The following is a 7,602-nucleotide window of genomic DNA, read 5'->3' as shown; positions in this document are numbered from 1 at the left end:
ACTTCCAGGAAAGCAACTGTGGTTGGCTCAGCTATGGCCAGGGAGGCACCTCCAGGAGAGTGCAGGAAAGGGTGGAAGAAGGAAGACCAGTTAGGAGGTTATTTCAGTCGTTCCAAGAGAGGTGATGGTGGCTTGGATGAAGGTGATAGGAGAGGAGATGGTGAAAGGTGGTCGGATTTCCACTCCCATCAGGAGTGCAGCAGAGCGTTATTTTCTCACATGTCGTGCTTCCCCTTGCTTCAAGTTCTATTTCTCAGGCCTCCTCTTCTTATCCAGAGTCTTTGGCTTCTTTTCAGTCCCCTTTGAAAGCCCCTTTTCCTCTTTTAGTCCCTCAAATGCTGGCATTCTCCAAGATTCTGTTCTCTCCCATTTTCTGTCCTTTCTCTGTTTCCTAGTTTCCTTGTGTGATGTCATCTCCTCCTGTGGCTTTAATGTGCCATCTCTGGGAGAATGATCTCTGAAAAAGTGTGTGGAGGTTCTGAAAATGTTTTTCCTGGGCTCCCAAAGCAAAGTGTCCCAATGCACAGTGACGCATCTACTTGTACCCTCACCACAAGACCAGAATTGAAGCCAACATCTTCCCCCCAAACCTGTCCCTTTAAGCCATTTGTCCAAGCTATGGGCTGAAGAATCCTGTTTGAATCCTTCTATTTTTCTCACTGCCCCATCCTCCTTCCAGTTGCTAGCCAAGTCCTGTTGGACTTGCCTTAAAGATCTCTTGAACTCACCCCCATCTCCACCCCCATTGTTGTTCCAGGTCTTCACTACCTCTGCTCTAGCCTCCTAACTGGACTCCTGCCTTGAGCCTTTACCCCTTTCTATGTATTCACACACAAGCTCAGGGGAGTGATGGGATTGTATTATGCATTTGCTGAAAGCTCTTCTAGGGCTCCTGTTGCCTGTGAGATAAAGTGCAAACGTTTTAGCTCAGCACTCAAAGCCCTTTGTGGTTTGGTCTTGCCTTCTGGGCCAGGTGCATGTCTTATCTATTTCATCCCACATCTGGAATGGCCTTTGCTCTGGTCATTCTAGATTCCTTAGTTTTCCCCTGATGCCTCATGTCGTCTGCCTTTGACTGGATTTCTTTTGTTGTAAGGGACAGAAACCTGCTTTGAAAAGGCTGAAGCCAAGAGGGAATTTAGCAGAAGGATCAAAGGGTATCTGATGGGCCCCAGGGTCCTGAGATTCCATGATTTTCTCAGGCTCATTCTCTTTGGAGCCACTGATTCTTCACCTCTACTTCATTTAGCGGATCTGTGTCACTCCTCTTTCTAAGCACACTTACCTTCCCCTGCCTTTTTCTGCCCACGGACACTCCCTGAGTTTACATCACCCCAGATCAACTGAAAAGTCCAGGTGGCATTACAGTCTCACATTTCCAGGAAAGCAATTGTGATTGGCCCAGCTATTAGCTATGGCTAGGGAGGCAGCCTCATGGAGAACAAACACAGCTTGGAGAAAGAAGGCTTGGAGGGACAGCCCCAGAAAAATTCCCAAACTCTCCATGTGAATCTTTACGTATACTATTTCTTGTCATTGGATACCCTTCCCTGTGTCTTCATCTGGCTAAGTTTTTTTTTTTTTTTTTTTTTTTAATTGAGACAGAGTTTGACTCTATTGCCCAGGATAGAGTGCAGTGGCATCATCTCAGCTGACTGCAACCTCTGCTTCCTGGGTTCAAGCGATTCTCTTGCATCAGTCACCCAAGTAGCTGGGACTACAGGTGTGCACCACCACGTCTGGCTAATTTTTGTATTTTTAGTAGAGACTGGGTTTCACCATGTTGGCCAGGCTAATCTCAAACTCCTGATCTCAAGTGATCCACCTGCCTTGGCTTCCCAAAGTACTGGGATTACAGGGGTGAGCCACTGCACTCGGCCCATCTGGCTAAATCCTATTCATTCCTTAAGAGTTAGACCTTCCCAGAAGCCTCCTCTGGCTGAGTTAGGAGACCCCTCCATGTGTTCCTGTAAATCCATAGCAAACCTTGATTCGAACACATCATATTTGGGTCATATCCGTTGATTTCTTCTCTGTCTCTCAGTAGACCATGAGATCCTTGGGGGTAGGCTCAGAACCTGTTCATCTCCTTTTCTCTAAAGTCACGGGAAGAACAAGGTCTAAAACAAGGACAGATTCAATTTTTTTTTTTTTTTTTGAGATAGTCTTGCCCTGTTAGCCAGGTTGCAGTGCAGTGGTGCCATATCAGCTCACTGCAACCTCCACCTCCTGGGTTCAAGTAATTCTCCTGCCTCAGCCTCCTGAGTAGCTGGGATTACAGGCATGTGCCACCACGTCTGGCTAATTTTTGTATTTTTAGTAGAAACAGGGTTTCATCATGTTGATCAGGCTGGTCTCGAACTCCTGACCTTGTGATCCACCCGCCTCAGCCTCCCAAAGTGCTGGGATTACAGGCGTGAGCCACCGTGCCTGGCTGACAGGTTCAATTTTTAAATGAAGGAGCCAAACAGCCTGTTAGTTTTCATCCACCCTGGGCAAGATGCAGGGCATATGATAGAAAAAAAGAGAATACCACAGCTAGCTTGCTTACGGCATTGGCTGCCTGTTCCTCATAACTCATCAGAGTCCCACGAGTATCAACCCTCAGGAAGCTACGTAACTTAGGATTCGTTTTCTGCAACACTACAGGGTTATCTGTGGCTTTGTAGATTAAAATTGCCCAATCTGACTTATTAGGTGGTGTAAATAAATGAATGGCTAAAAGTAGAATAAGCCTGGTTTAGAACAGATTTTATTAACTTAATTAATTTTTTATTGAGACAGTCTTGTTCTGAGACCCAGGCTGGAGTGCAGGGGTGTGGTTATGGCTCTCTGCAGCTTCCACCTTCTGGGCTCAAGGGATCCTCCCATCTCAGACTCCTGAGTAGCTGGGATCACAGGTGTGCACCATCATCCCTGGCTAATTTTTACAAATTTTTTGTAGAGATGGGGTCTCCCTATGCTTCCCAGGCTGGTCTTGAACTCCTGGGCTCAAGTGATCCTCCTGCTTCAGCCTTCCGAAGTGCTGGGATTATAGGTGTGAGCCACTATGTCTAGCTAGAACAAATTTAAAAATGTCACAACGTTTGACTGAGTGCCGTGGCTCATGCCTGTAATCCCAGCACTTTGGGAGGCCGAGGCGGGCAGATCACCTGAGGTCAGGAGTTTGAGACCAGCCTGGCCAACATGACGAAACCCCATCTCTACTAAATATACAACAATTAACCTGGTGTGGTGGCAGGCATCTGCAATCCCAGCTACTCGAGAGGTTGAGGCAGGAGAATCGATTGAGCCTGGGAGGTAGAGGTTGCAGTGAACTGAGATTGCGCCAGTACACTCCAGCCTGGGTGACATAGTGAGACTCTGTCTCAAAAAAAAAAAAAAAAAAGTCACTACTTTTATATGACAGGCTAGTTGATGATGGCTATGTGTATTTTGTATTAATACTATAGCTAGGATCTTGTTTGAATTTTATATCAAAATTTCTATTTACAAAATTTAGCCCAAATTATTTTATTTGTGAACTTGAAACAAAATTAAAGATTTAAATAAAGATCAACAGCTAACATTTATTGAGAGCTTACCACGTTCTAGGCCCTGGGCTAAGTGCTTTATGTATGTTTTTCTTTACTAACCTAATCCTTAAAATTACCTTATAAGGCTGGTTCTATAATGAGCCCATTTTATGCAGGAGGAAACTGAAGCACAAAAGTTTAAGTAACTAGAGTTGGGATGTGCATTTAACATTCTGGCCCCAGGGCCCATACCCTTAACCACTCTGCTAGACTGCCTCAAGGCACAGTTTGGTACCTTTCTCCCAATACTTATTCATTAATGGTTGTTATTTCAGTTATGTCTTGTTCACCATACTTTAAAATAGTTTTTCTTTTAACACTTCTTAAATATTTATGTTTTCGGGTAAAAAATGAAACATCTCTCTGTTTGAATACAAGGCATCTTGGCATAAAAGCTCTTGCAAGAAGCTGTCATCATGCCAATGTTAACCACTAAACCAGCTCCAAATGTTTACTTGACTTGCATGATGAAGAGGAAAAAAATGAATAAGTGAAGGAGTAGCTTTAGGACTGTCCTCTGTGTCTCTATTCCTGGGTCTTCTTTTTCTCTGTATCTTTATCTACAGGTACTGGAAGAAAAAGGCCATGGGCATAACCTTATGAGTCTTGCCACCAGTCCCATAAGAATCATTTTCTCAGTGACTTGAGAGTGGCTTCCTGGTAGTGAGGAGGGTAATGAATGGGGAAGCTGGAGACCAGTGTCCAGTGCTGCTTCTGTCACTTGTAGTTTGAGATCTCTTGCAAGTGTCCACCTGCTCTGAGCCCCCAGTCATTCACCTGTCAAAAGGGGAGGTCAGTTCAGAAGTGGATCTTCAAGATTCCTTCCACCCAGACAGGGTGGATTTAGGTAAAGCAGTTCAAGGCCACCACTCACACAAGTGATGAGTGGAGAGTGGAGAGTATGATATAAATAACACACTTCTGTGTGTATGTCCTAAACTGAATGAGCAGAATCTTCCCATAAACAGAGGGTTTCTGGGCACCCCTGACTGTAGTTCCTGGGAACTACTATGACATCGAGACCCCTGAGCCTTGCAGAAGATCCCTGGCAGCCCTGCTTATGCATTTTTGGCAGTTGGGTTGGACTGTTGGCCAAGCATGGAATTAGGCATGGGGAAGCGAGGTATTCCAAGTGCCATAGCTAGCTGTGCAGTCCAGCAGAGCAAATCCCTTAGCATGTTGCTTGACTTCTAAGAAAGTCCTCTAGAAATGCCAGCTGGGATCATGACTGTAGCAGAATAGACAAAAAAACACTGGACAGACCACCTCGTGGGAACCAGGACTTTAGCCCTGTCTCTGGGTCTGCCTGGCACAGAGCCAGTGTTGATGGGAAGCTGGCTCTTCTGTTTATGAGCAGGGAACATGTCTGACATCAGACCTAGCAAGTCCCTGTTGAGAAATCAGTGGTGTGTTTGTCTTCTCCCGGAAGGTGCTCCTTTGTTCACGTTTCTGAAGCTGTCCTTAGCGGAGGGCCCTTGAGTTGGGGCCATGATTTCTGCTCCTCCCTTTTTTCCCTCTGGACTCCCATAGTTGCTCCACCTTGGGCAGATAGAGTGACCACAAGAGGCTCCAATACAAGACCATCTTCTTTTTGGCTAGGCCAAAATCATGGCCGAGTGCCAAGACCAGCTCGGTCAGGAAGACCCTAACCCAGTGGCGCCAGAGGAATTAAAGACACACACACAGAAATATAGAGATGTGAAGTGGGAAATCAGGGGTCTCACAGCCTTCAGAGCTGAGAGCCCCAAACAGAGATGCACCCAGGTATTTATTAACAGCAAGTCAGTCATTAGCATTGTTTCTATAGATATTAGATTAATTAAAAGTATCCCTTATGGGAAACGAAGGGATGGGCCAAAATAAAGGGGTGGGTCTGGCTAGTTATCTGCAGCAGGAACATGCCCTTAAGCCACAGATCGCTCATGCAATTGTTTGTGGTTTAAGAACTCCTTTAAGTGGTTTTCCGTCCTGTGTGGGCCAGGTGTTCCTTGCCTTCATTCTGGTAAACCCACAACCTTCCAGCGTGGGCATTATGGTCATCATGAACATGTCACAGTGCTGCAGAGATTTTGTTTATGGCCAGTTTTGGGGCCAGTTTATGGCCAGATTTTGGCGGGCCTGTTCCCAACAGCCGGGTGCGGTGGGTCACATCTGTAATCCCAGCACTTTGGGAGGCCAAAGAGGGCAGATCATCTGAGATCAGGAGTTCGAGACCAACCTGACCAACATGGTGCAACCCTGTCTCTACTGAAAATACAAAAATTAGCTAGGCCTGGTGGCAGGCACCTGTAATCCCAGCTACTTGTGAGGCTGAGGAAGGAGAATTACTTGAACCTGGGAGGTGGAGGAGCAGTGAGCTGAGATCACACCGCTGCACTCCAACCTGGGCAAGAGCGAGACTGCCTCAAAAAAAAAAAAAAAAAAATCACCCTCAGAAGCAATTCTAATTCCAAGAGGGCATTTCTCCTCTGTAGTTTGAGAGCTCTGCTGCTATTACTTCTGGGTTGGTGGGTTTTAAACTTGAGTCATGACCAGAGTCATTGGGGCTCCAGATTCTCAGGATCTACCCTCAGCCGTACAGATTTGGTAGAACTGGAACCATCACTCTTAACTTGAAGCTTGGGTGGTGAATTGGATATCATCTATGTTTTCCTCCAGATACACTCTCTCCCTTTCTTTACTGTGTTCTATGCCCTGGGATGCTACTACATGGGCTATCTCAGGGCAGTCCCTTGTCCTCTGGTTTCTGAGCTGAACCAATGGGAATCCTGGTGATACGGGAGTGGGGCAGGGAAGTGCTGGGTAGAGAAGGGTGGGGTCCCTGGTGAAGGATCCACTCTGGGCCTGTGTCCATGTACCTAAATGAGGAGAGTCATTCCTGTTGCATTTTCCAAGCCCACTCTGGCCCCCTACGCCCCCCTTCTTGTGCCCATATAAACCCGAGAGACCTTAGCAGGTACACACACAAGTAGCTAGACGTCAAGAGGAGCAGAACAACACACCAACAGACACCAGCAGACACCAGCAGGCCATTGAGGGTGGGACAACATGGAAATCGGTTGGGGGTGGTAGGAGGAAAGGCTGGCTGCTGGGCAGCCTGACTCCAGGGGAAGACCACCTTCCCACTCCATCCTCCTTCTGGCTTCCCATCCACCTCGCTGAGAGCTACCTCCACCACTCAATAAAACCTTGCACCCATCCTCCAAGCCCATGTGTGATCTGATTTTTCTGGTACACTAGGGCAAGAACTTGGGGTACAGAAAGCCCTCTGTCCTTGTGATAAGGCAGAGGATCTAATTGAGCTGATTAACACAAGCCACCTGCAGATGGCAGAACTGAAAGAGCACAGTGTAACACAAGCCCACTGAGGTTTCGGGAGCTGTAAACACTCAACCATAGGCGCTGTTGTGGGGTCGGAGCCCAAAAATGCTCCCCACGACCTGCCCACCTGCATGCTCCCCCTCGAGGTTTGAGCGGTGCAGCACTGAAGAAGTGAGACACACCCCTGTCACATGCCTTGTGAGGGGGATAAGGGAACTCCTCCTGTTTCACTGGTAAGAGATTGGGTTGAGCTCAACCCAAGGGGACCCAAGTGGGAGATGGGACTGAGTTCAGCCAATGGGAACCCTGGTAAGAGAGGCTTCAGGAACCCTAAACAGGAGCAGTGTCAAGTCGGGGCATTTCTTTGCTCAGCCCTGTCCCTGCTGATTGCTGGGGCTGGCACCTGTCAGGTAGTCCACATCATACTGCTGTCTCTTGGACTCCTGTCATAGTTCCTCACCTTGTTGCTTCAGGCCTAGGGATAGTGACTGCTCCCTACTGTCATGGTCCTTAGGGTACTGAATTTCACATTACTTTCCCCAAATCCTCCACACACTGTTGTTCAAGGTCCCTTTATTCAACTCTTACTGAAGTTGATAAAACTCTCTCTCCTTGCCTAGCTCAAGTGCACTGTCTAGTTTCTGCCAGGAAACGGGATTATCCATAAATCCATATTTTAAGCAAGAAGCCTATTATATTATATTAT

The sequence above is a fragment of the Rhinopithecus bieti genome, unplaced genomic scaffold (genome assembly GCF_001698545.2).
Source record: "Rhinopithecus bieti isolate Rb0 unplaced genomic scaffold, ASM169854v2 scaffold_21117, whole genome shotgun sequence".
NCBI lineage: Eukaryota > Metazoa > Chordata > Mammalia > Primates > Cercopithecidae > Rhinopithecus > Rhinopithecus bieti.
Note: the sequence above shows the minus strand (reverse complement) of the source record.